Source organism: Blennius ocellaris (genome assembly GCF_963422515.1).
Source record: "Blennius ocellaris genome assembly, chromosome: 4".
NCBI lineage: Eukaryota > Metazoa > Chordata > Actinopteri > Blenniiformes > Blenniidae > Blennius > Blennius ocellaris.
Window position 1 is genome coordinate 18,925,736 of NC_137653.1, and position 15,323 is coordinate 18,941,058.

Below are 15,323 nucleotides of genomic sequence, written 5' to 3' on the forward strand. Positions count from 1 at the left end.
ACTCTTCTCCAGAAAAAACAAAATGTGGATACATTAAAAGGCACGATGCATTGAATATTATTGGTGTCATTTTGTAAAGTTGGAACTTCAAACACAGAAGAACTTTAAATACATCATGTTTGATTGTAATCCAATTAGATGAAATATTCAAACAGATAGAAATCGGCCCCGTTTGAGAAATCTCCCTCAAGCTGTTGTCTTCCTCACTTTTGGTGCAATTAAGTGCATTTGACAATTTGTTAAGGGAAAAAGAAAACAAAAATTCTCGAAGCAATTTAGTGAAGGAATCAAGTCTTTTCTACAATTGCTCGAGGTTGCTTGCTTCATAACTCTTCGTGCCACATGCCATGTAATGTTTATCTGATTCAGGAAGGATATTAAACAGAGATTAAGACCTGAAACTGTTTGAGTTGTTGCCGTTTGTGTGTGGTGACGTCTGATGAAGAGGAGCCGCCACAACTGAGTTGCATGAATGTATCAAACCAGACAGTAGTTGCCAGGGTTGGCAACTACTGGCATCAAACAGCAACGATTACAGGACAGGTCAGAGAACCATCAAAGTCATTAACATCCCACCTCTTTGCCAAATTTCACCCGAGTTCAACAAACAGATGTGGGAATATTTCATCTTTGGCCAAAGTAGGCCGCCTACAAAGATCCATTAAAGCAATTACCCATGCCAGTTTTAGGGAGGCACAATATCAGTGACTTTGACACTTTTATCTGTAAAAGTAGATGGTTTGTATTTCAGTATTACCACAGGGTGAGTGAGTTTGGCATTATTGGTGTATGAATAAAAGGATGATGCTCAGTGGTGTGCTTTAAGTATGCTGGCTCACACATGCCGGTAGTACCGGAAAGTTGACTGTAATTCCCAAAGCTAATAAGTAATCACTAAAGAAATGAGGGCAAAACATATTTATCTCTTAAAACTAAATGTAATTTAAGTAAAATGCATCTGTTTTAGGAATGCAAAAACAAGCTGCAGGAAAAGAGCTGTGTTTGTATTTTTCTTGTCATGATCACAATATGGCCTATTGATTCAGTGTTTGTAAAGACTGTTCTTACAGCTCCTTCTATAAAAATCCCAGAGCAAACATTCATAATGTTGGGATAACGCCTGTGATGAGAAATAAGACCCGAGCATGCATTGCATGAGTGTGAGATAAATTATTGAGTATCATAAAGAAATGTTACGTTTACTAATGTCTTCATTGGACTGAACCATCAACTCCAAACCTTTGACTTTTTTTTTTTAAATTCCTTTTGCTGTCATGTGTCCATCCATCAGCTCGTTAGAGTCAATAAATCTAATTAATGTGTCTGAAATTCGTCAGTCATTCAATATTGTCTCAAAGCTGCAAAACTGGCTGGCAAAGCGTGTTGGACCTCATTGAGAAATTTGTGACCGCTCTGAAAAAATGGAAGAAGGTGTGTTTGAATGTGCTTGTGTGCGTACATGGTCTTACAGCATCAGTGAGGCCTGACCTCCCTTTTGCAGGGCTTCTCAACATTTCTTCTTTCTCTACTACAAACAATCATACATGGATGAGTGTCATATAAATTATATGACAGTCAATGTAATTATCTATTATATGATATGATATATAATTACATTTTTAACTGGTGTCCTGTACTGCTGGTCATGGTACAGTATCCTTTTCCTCCCTGTGTATACCTGACACAACTGTCAGTTTTCAAACACATGCTCAATGCTGTTGGTAAGTAATATTCAGAGGACTCATGTCTGCAGAAGTGGCTAATAAGTAGTCAATCCTACAGAAATCCAATGAGAAGGGTTTTCAATTATGTTTTTCAACTTATTTTATCCTGTGCAAATGGTCCATAAGAATGTTTGCCAACACTGAACTGACTTCAAAGTATTTAAATGCCATATAGCCTGCTGTAAAGGGTTAAAGGAGAAGGATTTAAGTCTTGGGTTACAATAATTTTAACAGTTACAGTTGGATACTAAGTTAAAAGTTAAAGCCAAGGCAAAGAGGTGGGCTGAAATACAGATCTTAAAAAGGAGCTCTCCATATGAGTGTGTGCTTGAGCAAGTGTATACCAGCAGGCTATTATAGGAGCTTGATAAGGTAGAATGCTTATGGATTGTGGGACAGCAGCAGGTAGTTTCTGGTGTGGATTGGTGACCCTTCTGGATCTTACAGTCACTTCTCAAAACAAACAAGCTCGCATGCTCTTGGTGTAGAGGACAGAGATGACCACACTCAATCTTATTGTCATTTCTGAAGCCAACACTCGCTTTGCAATATCCCCAACAAGAGATATATCACTGGCTTTCTTTGTTTTTCAAATGGTGACATTGTGATAATCACAAGCATGAAAAATGACTATGTGTTTCACTCCTTCACAACTAAATCTCAGTGACTGATGACACTCCATTCTTACATGTAAGCAGTGAGTATGAACGGTGGCAATGCTTGTAAGTGACCGCTCAGTTCGTACTCATTTTATTGATGAAGGGCACATGTTGAGGAATATCAGGAGACTGAAGGTGGTGGTGGAATGATGGATGCAAAAGCAACTCGGTGGCCTCTGTTGACTTAAAGATGCACCTCAGTACGATACACCATGATCCCCTCTGAACTGTAATTGCATGGACCATTTGTATTGGCAAAGTATAAAGAGCATGTGGAATGTGCAAAGGTTGTGCACCATCATAATATAGATGGGATATAGTCTTATTCATACATGAAATGCCCCCTCCCCTTTCATTTATGGACATATTTAGTCATCAAGCAGTTTGTTCTTTCAAGTTCAGCATTTGAGTAACAAAACTGACACTCTCAAACAATCAATCTAAACAAATAACTTTTCACAATATAGATTCAAACTGTATAGTATCATTAACAAGGAACTACAATCTTCATACTCACTGCATCTATTTCCCCCTAAACAATGCAAATGACTTTGGAGTGTAAATTCTCTTCAGGAGTATTTTGGCTGATCTTTTCAGCTTTGAATATTTATTGACATGATTATGTTCATTTTGTTCTTTCAAAATATCAAAATTACTTGATTAATTCATCATAACCTGAGACGACAGGAGCAGCATTATTGGCAACCTGAAACATCAGACTCAAACAAACTGTGAATTGCTCAGTTTTAATAAAAATCCTTTGGAGTCAGACTCTGGGCAGTTGTCAGAGGTTCAACACTTCAAGCACCCAGAAAGTTGTTTTTTTGTTGTTTTTTTTCCTCATGGGAGAGTCTGTCATAGTTGCTGTTCATTCAGAATTTGTGCCGCACTGGGTGAAGCAGGTGGACTGTAGCTGCAGGAAAAGCTTGTTCATTTGATCAGAAGCTGCTGACAGAGAAAGTAAGCGAGGGGAGGATTACACTTTCAGGACTCACATGTGTGCTGAAATAGAACATCACAGTCTACAGTCCCTTAAGACATAAACATCAGTGCCACGGCTACTGTCACCTGATTTCCTGAGGTTAGCTTGTCACAGAAGCAAAAGCCATAACCAAAAATGCTCACTTTGAAAAACTGTTTGGGGAGATTATCCAGATAATTACATCCAAATCTAACATGTAAATCTTGGTGGATCAATTCACCACAGAGTTTATTTTCTTTATGTGAAAAGTATATTTAAAAGGGAAAAACCTATGATCATGCACAGCAGCAGTCCAGCTCCTAGGATGTGTAGTTAATGTTAAATATGAATAACCAGTATTCCCCTGGCAGATCAATGATGATCTGAAATCTATGTTGTTATTGTTGCAACTGTGAATGTTTAGTGTTTGATTATTTAACAGTATTTAAAGTATTTTACCTCTTCGGTCATGTCATTATTATTGTTTCCAATTACAGCCATGTTTAACAGTCATTTTATATTTACAAGTTCCATCCATCCATCCATCCATCCATCCATCCATCCATCCATCCATCCATCCATACATACATACATACATACATACATACATACATACATACATACATACATACATACATACATCCCAGACATCTCTGTCATCTCCTGCAACCTCCTCCAGCTCATCTGGGGGATTCCCCCAGTCGCTTCCAAATCAAACCAGAGATATAATCTCTCCAGCGAGTCCTGGGCTGACCTCGAGTCCTCCTCCTCGTCAGATGTGCCAGGTAGACATCTAATGGGTGACCTGTGGGCCTCCTAATCAGATGAACCACCTCAACTGGGTCCTCTCAATATGGAGGAGTAGCAGCTCAACTGTGAATCTCTCCTGGACGGCTGGACTCCTCTCTCTATAATAAAGAATGACGTCCACCACCCTCCAGAGAAAACTAATTTCAGCCTCCTGTATGTGCAATCTGACTTTAGACCCAAAGTTCATGACCATAGGTTAAGGTGGGGATGTAGACCGACTGGTAAACAGAGGACTTTACTTTACTATTCAGCTCTCTCTTCACCACAACAGTCCGGTACAGTGACTGCATTATTGCATCCGCCTGTCTGAATCAGCGGTAGCGGCCATCCTTTTCTATGAAAGAATCACGGAGTCAGATTTGGAGGTGCTGATCTGTATCCCAGCCACTGACAGCATTTGTCAGGTTTATTTCTTGACATACCATGTGTCTGTCGATGTCATACCATTGGTCTGTCTTGTCAGGTTTTGTTGCGTGCATGTTGCGGTAGGTTTGTAGTTGTCAGGTGGCTGTCTGTCTGCATGCTGCATGTGTGTGATGTGCTATGTGTGCCCTCGCCCTCTTCAGGTGTCAAGTTGCTCAGTGTGTAAAGATGTGTCTTGTTGTCACCTTGATCCCTGTGCGTAGATGAATATGTGCTGTGTTGTGTATTGTTCACTGCCATTTTGTCTCACTAGGTCATGTGTCCTGGTACGTCCTGTATATTAACACCATTTACATCCACATCTGTGGTCTGGATGGTTGTTTGACCCTTGCCTCATGGTGACCTCGTGTTCTTCAATTGACCTCATCTGATTGTTTCCAGCTCAGAATACTTCACTCGTGCTGAACACTGCCTATTCATTATGAATAAACTATTAAAACTGCCTCTGATTTTGGTCTGCTGTCCACATTCTCTGACATAAGTTAAAGTGAGCTGCCATTTCATGTGAATCAAGAGTGAAACCCAAGCTCTACACTCAAAGTTTCATGTTAAAGAAATGTTGCTTGATGTTGGACTTCCTAAGGAATTAAGGCATTTCTAAAAAGTGAAAAAGACAAGGTACCGCTCCAGTGTCATGCAAAACAACTCCTGGAAAATAGTTGTCATTTAACCTCCTACCAGGTTATGTAAATTATGATAAAAAGAAACCTAAAAAAGGATGCATTAAGAGGGACCCCCAGGAAACTTTTAAACCAAGGATATATTTCTGAATTCAAAGGAAATATAAAATCTCTGCTGGAAATTTTGTATTTTGTGTCCAATAGTCAAAAAATCCCTTCCAGCTTCAAAAATTGGAAGCTGCAGGACGTTCCAGCCATAAAATGGTTTCTGACAGCTTTTGTGGGTTTGACCTCACATTTATCTTTATTTCAACTTAGACCACTCTCAAAAAGGACATTCAATACTTTTTTTTTCTATTACATGATTATAGTTTTGTGCAAGCATTTGAGCAAAAGATGAGTAAAATCTCTGTGGCCTGGTCAATATTGCATATCTAATGTTTTCCCTGTGTCTTTGTACAGACAACAAAGAAACATTTTGTCCTCATTGAGCACAAAGTCATTTAGCCCAATAGTCCCAGGGGCCGTTACTCATTTTCAGTGATACTCTCAGCTTTAAGAGTTATGAAAACAGAGTATAATTTTCCATGTAAAGTGCTTGAAAGGAGTAATAATTAGGGTCTGGTGTGAAGGGCTCTCAGCTTAGGATTTATCTGCTTATCGCATGAGCTGATTGTCCAGTAGACCTATGATCTATTTAAAAATGTAAAAAAATTTGATCATTTCTCCTCACTGTCAGTTAAAATTATCATATTTTTTTTATTACCCCTCAAACAAATTATGCAAAATAAAGCAATGATTTTACTGGCAGCATTCATTGTTCATTGGCAGAGCACACAGAGATTTGAATGCATCACAATCAAACAGATGCCTTGAAGCCAAAAATCATTTAAAAAGCGTTGCATTTCTGTGACCCACAGACAAATAAAAACATTTAGCTAAAATCCTGTCTCTTTAAACATTCCCGCTACACATGTTCACTAATTGTAATCCCACACTGATTTCAACCCAGACAAAAGCATGTAGGTCAGTCTGTTGGCCTAAAGAGAGACAAAAATACGGCTCCTCTCTTGAAAAAGTTCAAATGACATCACATGCCAGCACACCATCTGTACTGCCGCTGATCGCACCAACCTACAAAATAAGGTTAATGTGGAACTGGGCCACATCTTTCCTCAGGTCAACAAATAAACCGGCTGCTGTTTAGTCACAGAGTTTCCTCTACAACCTCCAAGAACCATTCACACAGGCATCAGCCACAGGTTATTCATTTATTTGTAATCTAACTTTGTTATTTGGAGATTATTATATTATATCAATCATTTAAAAAAAACAACATCTTATGATGAATGTACATAAAACATCTTCATCTAAAAGTCTTTAATTATATTGAATGACCATTATTACTGCTTCTAGTGGAGCATCATCTGACTGCAGCTCTCAGTATAATTACACCAGATTAGCCTCTGTCCAAAAGCTAAAACCCTGCAATGGGTGACATGCCCACACTCATAATCATTTTGTTAAACATTTGATTAAATGTGCACAAAATACAAACATAATCAGCATCGGGATTTGTACAGTGGTTGGCTCCCGAATACAGCAGATCTCATCAACATTTATACATTTAGATTATCTTTGCTCAAATAATAAAAACATTTTTAATTTAGAAAGAAAACTGAGTAATCCCACTGGGGACTCCAGAGAAGGAAAATAGTATGCTATGCCCCTCCTACTACTGGGAAGCTTCCGTTTGTCCCACCCAGAAATATATCTCATACAACTTCAACAAGTATTGAATGACACAGCTGGTTCTTTTTCTGGTTGCAACAAGCTGGGATAAGTGACAGTTTCTTTTGTATAGTTGTTACTTGTAAAGTCAAAAAAGAGATCTTCTGCCACATCTAAAAGAGTTCTTAACTCAATACACATTTCTAATTGTAAACTGATGTGAGGAGACCAGTTTGAGTTTATTTATACTGCAACAGATGGAGTCCTCACGACTTAATATTGTACCATTTTGTCAGGTTTCTAAACTCAGTAATGTTAGACAACAAATTGTTTTGTTACCTCATTTTAGCATCATCACAGAAGAAGAAAAAACAGCATGAAATTCGTTTTTGATATCTAATTAATTAATTTGAGTAATAACAATAATAATCCAAACCAACTATGACATGATTTATTATGTGATGTATAATAATCTGTCCGCAGGGATGAGGAAGGTGAGGAAGGGGGTGGACAGGCTGAGGTGGCTCAGGTGGGGTATATGCATTAGTGACGAATATATAATAGGAAAGATTCTTTTAATTTAATATCAAAGGCAGATTTATCAGGAGACTACTTGTGAAGCAGTCAGGAGTTGAGAAAGGTGAAGCTGCACAGTTCGGCTTTAAATAGTCGTGTTAAAAGATTAAATTCTGAGCAGAACATTGAAGTAAAATACTGCCAGTACTTTTGGTACCGACGTACACTTCACATTATCCTGTTGGACTAATTCATCAGTACTTTATGGACTATTCAGTGTGTCCCCGAATGTTAACCTAGTTCTTACGCATTTGACTCCACCATAAGTATCAGTCTATCATTAGGTTTGAGATGACTGGTACATTTGAAAGAATATTGCTATATTTTAATGATGCTTTTGGAATCTGAAAGCTCATTCAAAGTTACAGAATATTACAAAAAGCTACTTGTTTCCAAGTTCTTTAAAACTTCAAGTCAAATTGTTTGAACTATTTTCAGAGCACCTCCTGGGGATGGCTCACAGGGTCCCTGTAGGCCACCTAGTGCCTGCTGCTTTGTCTACCCTGTTGTAGAGACACTTTGTCAACACCAAAGAATAAAGTGCAAAGCAGCAATTATTATCAAACATTATCTTTGGACACCTTCTTCAGTAATTGTAATTATTTGTCATTTTGAGAACTAGAAACAGAGGTATAACTAATGTTATTAGTCAAGCAACTACATTAGTATTGATGTACTAGTAAATGAACAGTATAATGAAATTCGTTACACGGTTTAATTAGCAGAAGTTACAGAGCAGACATGAATATACTGGGGTTGCAGCGCTGCAGAGCTGCGGCCATTCTAGGGCTGTAACTGTTGGCTTTAACATCAGCATAAGCTGTTGTCTTGATGGTTATCATTTCACTAAACTGTTATTTATTAATCCCAACTGACTCAGTCCTCCCAACAACAAAACAAGAGATATAAGACTGTAGATACTAATATAGAATGATGTATCCACATTATGTTTTCTGCATTAAAGGCTCTGAATCAAAGTGAGCTTATGTTTTTAATGCCCGTCTGTCTGTTTATTTGTAAGTTGTCTCACCTCATCGGTTGTTGCTTCTTCTCGATTTATTCAAATAGAAGATTCCTTCACAAACCACTGAAATTCTAATTTTCCTGTTGTACAACAATTTAAATATCTTGGAGTTCATATTCCCCTGACCCTGCATTGTTTCCCACAACTACTTAGGAATTTGAAATGCAGGTTGAATCAGACCTGGACAGATGGACCAACCTCCCTAATTCTCTTCAAGCCCCTATTTCCATTGTAAAAATGAGCATCTTGCCGAGAATTGATTTTGTGTGCTCTATGATTCCTCTCGCACCTCCTGTCAATTACTGGAAGAAAATTAATTCTCGTGTTTCACAATTTATTTGGAATAAAAGGCGGCTTCGCTTAAAACTGTCAACTTTACAGAGAGGAGGATTTTAGTTGTATTTCCACCCCTTTGTTCTTGGACCTCTTTTTGTGTGGGTTAATGCTGAGATACCTGTCTCTTGGCATGAATTAGAGGAAGATATCGTTCAACCACTAACACTAGGGATTGTCTTCCAATATATCCAACTCACAATGTAAACTCTGTTTTGGTCCAATAGTCTCCTTTCTTATTCAGACCTGACGCAAGGTTGAATCCCTGTCTTGAATATCCTTTAAGTGGCACACGTTCTATCCAATATTCCACAAGAGCCTTGTGATTGGAGGCCGACCCATCACAGCATCTCCTTGGTGTAGCAGTAGCATCCAATATCTCGGGAACATTTTTTAATAATTCAGGTTTATGCTGCATTCAGGATGTGAGAGACACTTTTGCTTTGCCGCCATTCTCATTCTTTTTTTTATCTGCAACTAAGACATGCTCTTAATGCACATAGTATTCTCCGACAGCAAGCTTAATCAATTCACCCTCTTTATAATTTGATTTCTGCACAAAGAAATAACAGCAGCTTAGTTTCCAAACTGTATTCTCTTTTTTTTTTCCTGAGATATTCTTACTCTGATTTACCACTAGACAGGTTATGGAGGAATGATCACCCTGCTTCGCAATTCTGATTTTGAGTGGGAGCAGGTTTCGAAAAACTATCAGGGAGGCTTCCCACAACCACAATCACCAGCAGATTCACTTTAATTATGTCCATAGAACCTGTCACACTCGACATAGTGTACTTGCTATGAAACTGATAAACAATCCATCTTGCAGCCTTTGCAATTTGAATTCTCCAGGTACTTTTATTCACATGATGTAGAAGTGTCCTCTGATTGAGCATTTCTTCTTTGTTAATTCGGTGGCTCTTGTGGCCTAAGCAATATTGCAGGTCAACGATTTTGCTTAATGTACGCTTGAGAAGGACAATATTGTAAAAATTGAAGGTGTGGTCTATCTCCTGAGGGGAATTGAGGGAATTGACAAGGCTGGTCCCGCCATTCCTACATGCTCCAGCAATATGTATTTGTTTTCACAATATGCTGCCGAACCGAAGACAATAATCATTATTAAGTGTTTGTTTGTTTTTGTTCATTTGGTTTTTTTTTTGGTTTTCTGTTATGTAAAATAAGTGTTTTATCTTGTTTAATCTGAGTCAATTAATAAAAACAAAATTGATCACAAAAAAAAAGCTAAAATTCAGATCATCTTCCTGCAATTAGCTGAAATCAATGAGCCAATCAGTCAGTAGACTGATGCAGGATGCACAGACAATTCAGCTAATGGGTCACAGCAACACTACAGTCTTAAATCTAAACAGTTCCTTCCACGGTCACAATGAAAATAGATAGTAATAACAGTTATAATCAGTAATAACACTGATCTCCTGGTTCTCCTGATTTCCTGGTTCACCCAGGAAAGTAAGGTCCCCTGAATATGCATTGTTGTGAAAATAATTACCTGACTGGCAGCAGAACACCTGCTATCAACAAATACTGATGACATGGAAATGTGCCCAGAAGAAGGAGAAAAAAATGGACCTGAATATTAACCTGCTGTGTTTTGCAGAAAATGGACAGGCAATCTTTTCGTTTCTCACATGGCATGCCTGCGTGCGTGTGTCAGTGAGAGAGAGAGAGAAAGAGAAAAGAAAAATTGCGAAGGAGGTGTGTGGAAAAATAATTAAATAAAAGTATTTTCATTTTTGGCTCGATCAAGGGAGCCACATCATTATAACATGTCACTGAGAATTGTTTGCCTGTGACATAAGTGTACATATTCTATAAGCAACTGAGGGGAATTTGTTTATATTTATGCCAAGAGGCTCCTGAGTCTCGACTGACCTATGTCTTGGAGAAAGAAGTTTTAAAAAATGATCAGCAATGAGAGGGCAGCTCCAGATTATAAACATACAGTCAGGAAACTAAATTCTAAACAAAGTTGAGAGTGCAGCGGCTGCCCTACAATATATACAAGGCTGTGTCCTGCACAATCATATTTGGTAACTTAAAATGTTTTGCCCTGTAGCTAAAACTCACAATAATAGATGCATGTTGTCACAGAATGCTTAGATAAATAACAGAGCCAGAGTGAGACTCATTTTCAGCCCTGGAGTTTGATACCTCAGACCGGCCCACTCTGGACCACAACCTATTAAAATCATGTAATTATAATCTAACATATGAAGTCCATCGCACTGTTCTGTAAAGCCTTGTAATTCAGTGTATTTTTCTAAAATATCTCATTCATTGCAAGTAGTGGTTGCTTCATAATTAAAGTTTACTTCAACACAACTACATCAACGTTATACAACACGGCAGGATTACTATTGCAACAACACATCATCAGTAGAGTAAAACTAACCTGTGTCACGACGGTCTAGTCTCAGCTCATGGTTTGTTTTTTTGTTTTGTTTTGTTTAATAATGTGTCACAGGTCTCTTACTTGGCTGAATTTTAGAATGCATTTGTTGAGTTGTTATGTTGTTATGTGGAAATTGCAGGATGTGTGAGATTGAAGAACGTGATGAGTGTACAATATGTGACAGTAATAGAATGTGGAAAATTATTTAATTACGCAAGAGATTTCTCGAATAGAAGTCATTTATGAGAGTTCTAAAACTGTCATCATTGTAGGACCTGTGAAGGTTTTGCAATATGTGATAATTCTATTATTGTAATAATTGCATTATTTGTAAGAGTACTTGAATGTATGAAGGATACTTGAATATTTTAGAATATTTGAATGTATGAAGGTTTTAGAACGCACGAGATTTTGAAGAATTCCAGAACACGTGACAATTTTAGAATTATTTTTTCATTCACATTATTAGAATGTGAAATCCTCCTCCTTTTGTCACTCTGCGATCATGTTTAAGTGAACAACAAGTCACTTCAGGGCACTCGATGATCATGTGTCGCTGCATGAGAGCCATTTCAGGTCAAAGAAGTGAGGAACATATATATACTACAATGCAGTTTATTATGATGATGGTAAGACTGTGAGATTGATCCAAAGTCATTAATATGATTTGACTAAACATGTTTATGCTATCTAGAAATCTGCACATAAAGTTTAATTATAAAGATAATTTTGTCCAATCTATTGTCCCTTGGATTTATTGTGAGACTGCTTTTGTGTTCACTTTTGCTGGCGGCTTGCAGTGTACGTCTTATTAATGTTTTATTTCTCTCGTGATTTAACAGGGAATATCACTGCAAATGAATCTCTCCTGGTTCTGCATTAATTCTCTCCAAGTTTTGCTTTAAGGCCAGTTTCTGTAAAACGGTGAAGTGGATTGTTCTGCTCAGCTTTAATAAAGATGCTGCAGTCATGACAGCGTAACGGTTGAATTTAGGCACCAAAACCACTTCATTTAGTTTAGATTAGGCCTGCACCCTTAGAGGAATATTTGCTTTGTGAAATATCCAGTATACACTCGCCAGAAATAAATGTGGAAGTGTACCAACAATACTAGTCATATTTCTCTTCACCAAAGTCGTTTTCTGCCACATTGCCTCCCTCTCCTCTCCCCTACCTGAGCTGTCAAGCCATCTAACCTCACAGTTGCCACCAAATTGATACCATTTAACCTGAGGGCAGCCTCATCTTATTGGCCAGATTGTGCTGTTGGAATGCCCTCATGTCTCCAATACTCAAATAATTACACTTTTGCAGGCCATTAATGTTATCCCAATGATAAAAAATATATTTTCTGGGCCAGTTGCCTGTAAAATGATGGTTTTCCTTCAAATAACTAAAGTGGTAAAACAAGTTCTGTTTCACACAATTGTGTTGAACGCTTTAGTCCATTAAGTAAGTTTATGTGATCAGTGTTGACGTATCGTTCATGTGTGTTTGATTAGTAACTACATTTATCATAGGTGTGTGTCAGCGTGTGTGTCACAGATTTGCAACATGTTTATATGACTACAAGTCTAAACTCAGATTAGCTCCATGTTTACCACAGCCCTAAATTGGATGAAGTGAAGAAGATGGAGAGATTGATTTTTATTTTCTCATGGACACCAACAATAATCTCCTGATGGATGGTAACTTTGATTTGTACAAATGCTCCATGTGTGGTTCAGCCGCAGCTCAGTTGGTGGATCATGTTAATTTTCAATCCCTAAGGTGATGGTTCTATCCTTCTTCTTGCACTTAGATGAGCTGGTAAGATACTGAACCCAATTTCAAACCATATAGGTGGGTATAAGCGTGTGTGCAAATTGCTTAAAGTGAGGAATCTTGTGAAGCCCACTGAGACTGCTGAGGTGGTAAAATGCGCTATTTAAGTAAACTCCACTGAGCATTTACCCTGGATTTCCTGACCCAGCTTCTCTTCTCCCATTGGTTCATTTTCTCCTCTGCTCCCATCATTACAGCACGATGTCATAACAAACATGCCAAATGACTATGAGATGAAGTTTCTCTGTTCTATTTTAATAAAATTACTACACTTTAAGTTCTGGGAGGTTAATGTTGACTCTGAAGCATCTATAAGACAAGTTAAAAAGCTGTTTTCATTTATTAGACACTGACGTCAAGAGAGGATTGTTGCAAATGAGGTGTGAAAGGACTTTATTTCATGGTGGACTATATTCCAGCTCCATTAAGTGTGCCAGTCCGGCTGAGTGGGCAGAGAGATGCATGACCACAGGGGCTGCATTTCCTATCGATGCTTCCTACCACTTAGCAGCTTAGCTATTGGAATGTACTTGCATTAAGTGTTGTATATACAGTATATGTATAGTGATGGGTAACCAAAGGTAGTTTTATTTTTACTGTGCTGTAGTAAACTGCCTCATTTGAAATAATTGTGCCTCATGCTGGTTGTGCTCCTTGATGGTTACAATGAGAAATGTCAACACTTTTTGGAACATTTTCTGCAAACACTCGCTTGAAATTTAGGAAGTTTTCATGCCAAACAAAACTATGGAAACAGAGGTGTTTTTCTATCAAGGCTGCAGACAGGTATTCGAGTGAAATCTTTATTTTCTTTCCGCTTGAGTTCCCAGCGCGCACGGTGTTGGTTTTACAGAACACAAGAGGAAACCTTTAACTGGAGAGTGTCTGGAGAGTCTGAAGCTATGATGAATAATTGATGAGCTGTATTTCTGGCTTTGTTCTGATCGAAAGTGAGCAGCAATTACATGAGGCTTTGCCGAGGAGGGCAGAGAGGAGTCACATCTGAGCTCAAAATAGCTCAAGGTGAGTTATTATGGAAGAATGTGAAGAATTCTTATTGGGGTTTTATTATAAAAGAGTAAAATATGGCTACCTCTTTATCAACAACTACAGATAACCAATTTGCTCAAGAGTGAAACACAGTAAATTGAGGTCAATGGCTGTTTAAAGGTTTGCTTATACAGTACAAAATAATAGAAAGTCCCTCTACATAAATAATCATTCCTTCTGTGGTGATGAACTGGGTTAAAAAGGGATGCTGTCATCAATCTACTTTTGGATGATAAGCCACACTCAATAGGAGCAAAGGTGCTTTCTGTGAGGACATAGGAGCCATTACGGTGGAGAACAAACGAGTTGTGCTGAACCTGTCAGACAAGAGGCTTTTCTTGTAAAAGCAGCAGGTCAGCAGAATGATATCTGCAAAGGAAGATTGACAGCCAGTTGGAGTTCTGCATTTGGCATTGTGGCAGAAGATGGTCGGTAGAAGACTATTAATTTGCAATTTTTTTTAAAGGATTGATTGAATGAATGATGTGGACTACTAAAGAAGAGAAATAGAAGAAGGGATCTGCCCCGGGAAGCCTTGTATTGAAGAGCCAGTCAGCAGACTAAGATAGCTGTCCAGCTAGCCTTGAATTGACTTATCTGCATACTTTCTTTAAACCAGTCATCATTAGTATGTATAATCCCATATGTAGTCAAATTTGATCCCCCAACTTTTGATTCATATGCTTATATATTTTTTTAATTGCATTGTGAAGAGAATGAGAATTCTACCTCCATGCCTCACAGTCTGTGATTTCTTATTATTTAACGAAGGACTGATTGAATACCAAATTCTTAAGTAATTAAAGTATTATTTATTGTTTTCAAACTCAGGAAATAAACAAAGTAGTTATTAATGAACAAATAAAACCTGCAAGTATTTCAGATAATCTGCCAAAACCAACCAGATCAAATGGAGCCAATATTCTTTCTCATGTCTCCCACGGCCTCAATGAGGGCTCATCAAGATCAGGACCGAGGCTGCAGAGTAAGACCTGAGATTGAAGCTGTTTGAAGTTTTACATTCAAACAGGAAAAAGGGGGTTGGGGGCAATGGGAAGAGATGGGTGTACAGTGCTTGAAGGCTTTTAACTTGCCAACAGAAAAGATTATAGAGTATATAGCAGTTGCAAGTGGTTTGAAGGTTGTATTGAAGAGCTTTGAACCATGGCCAA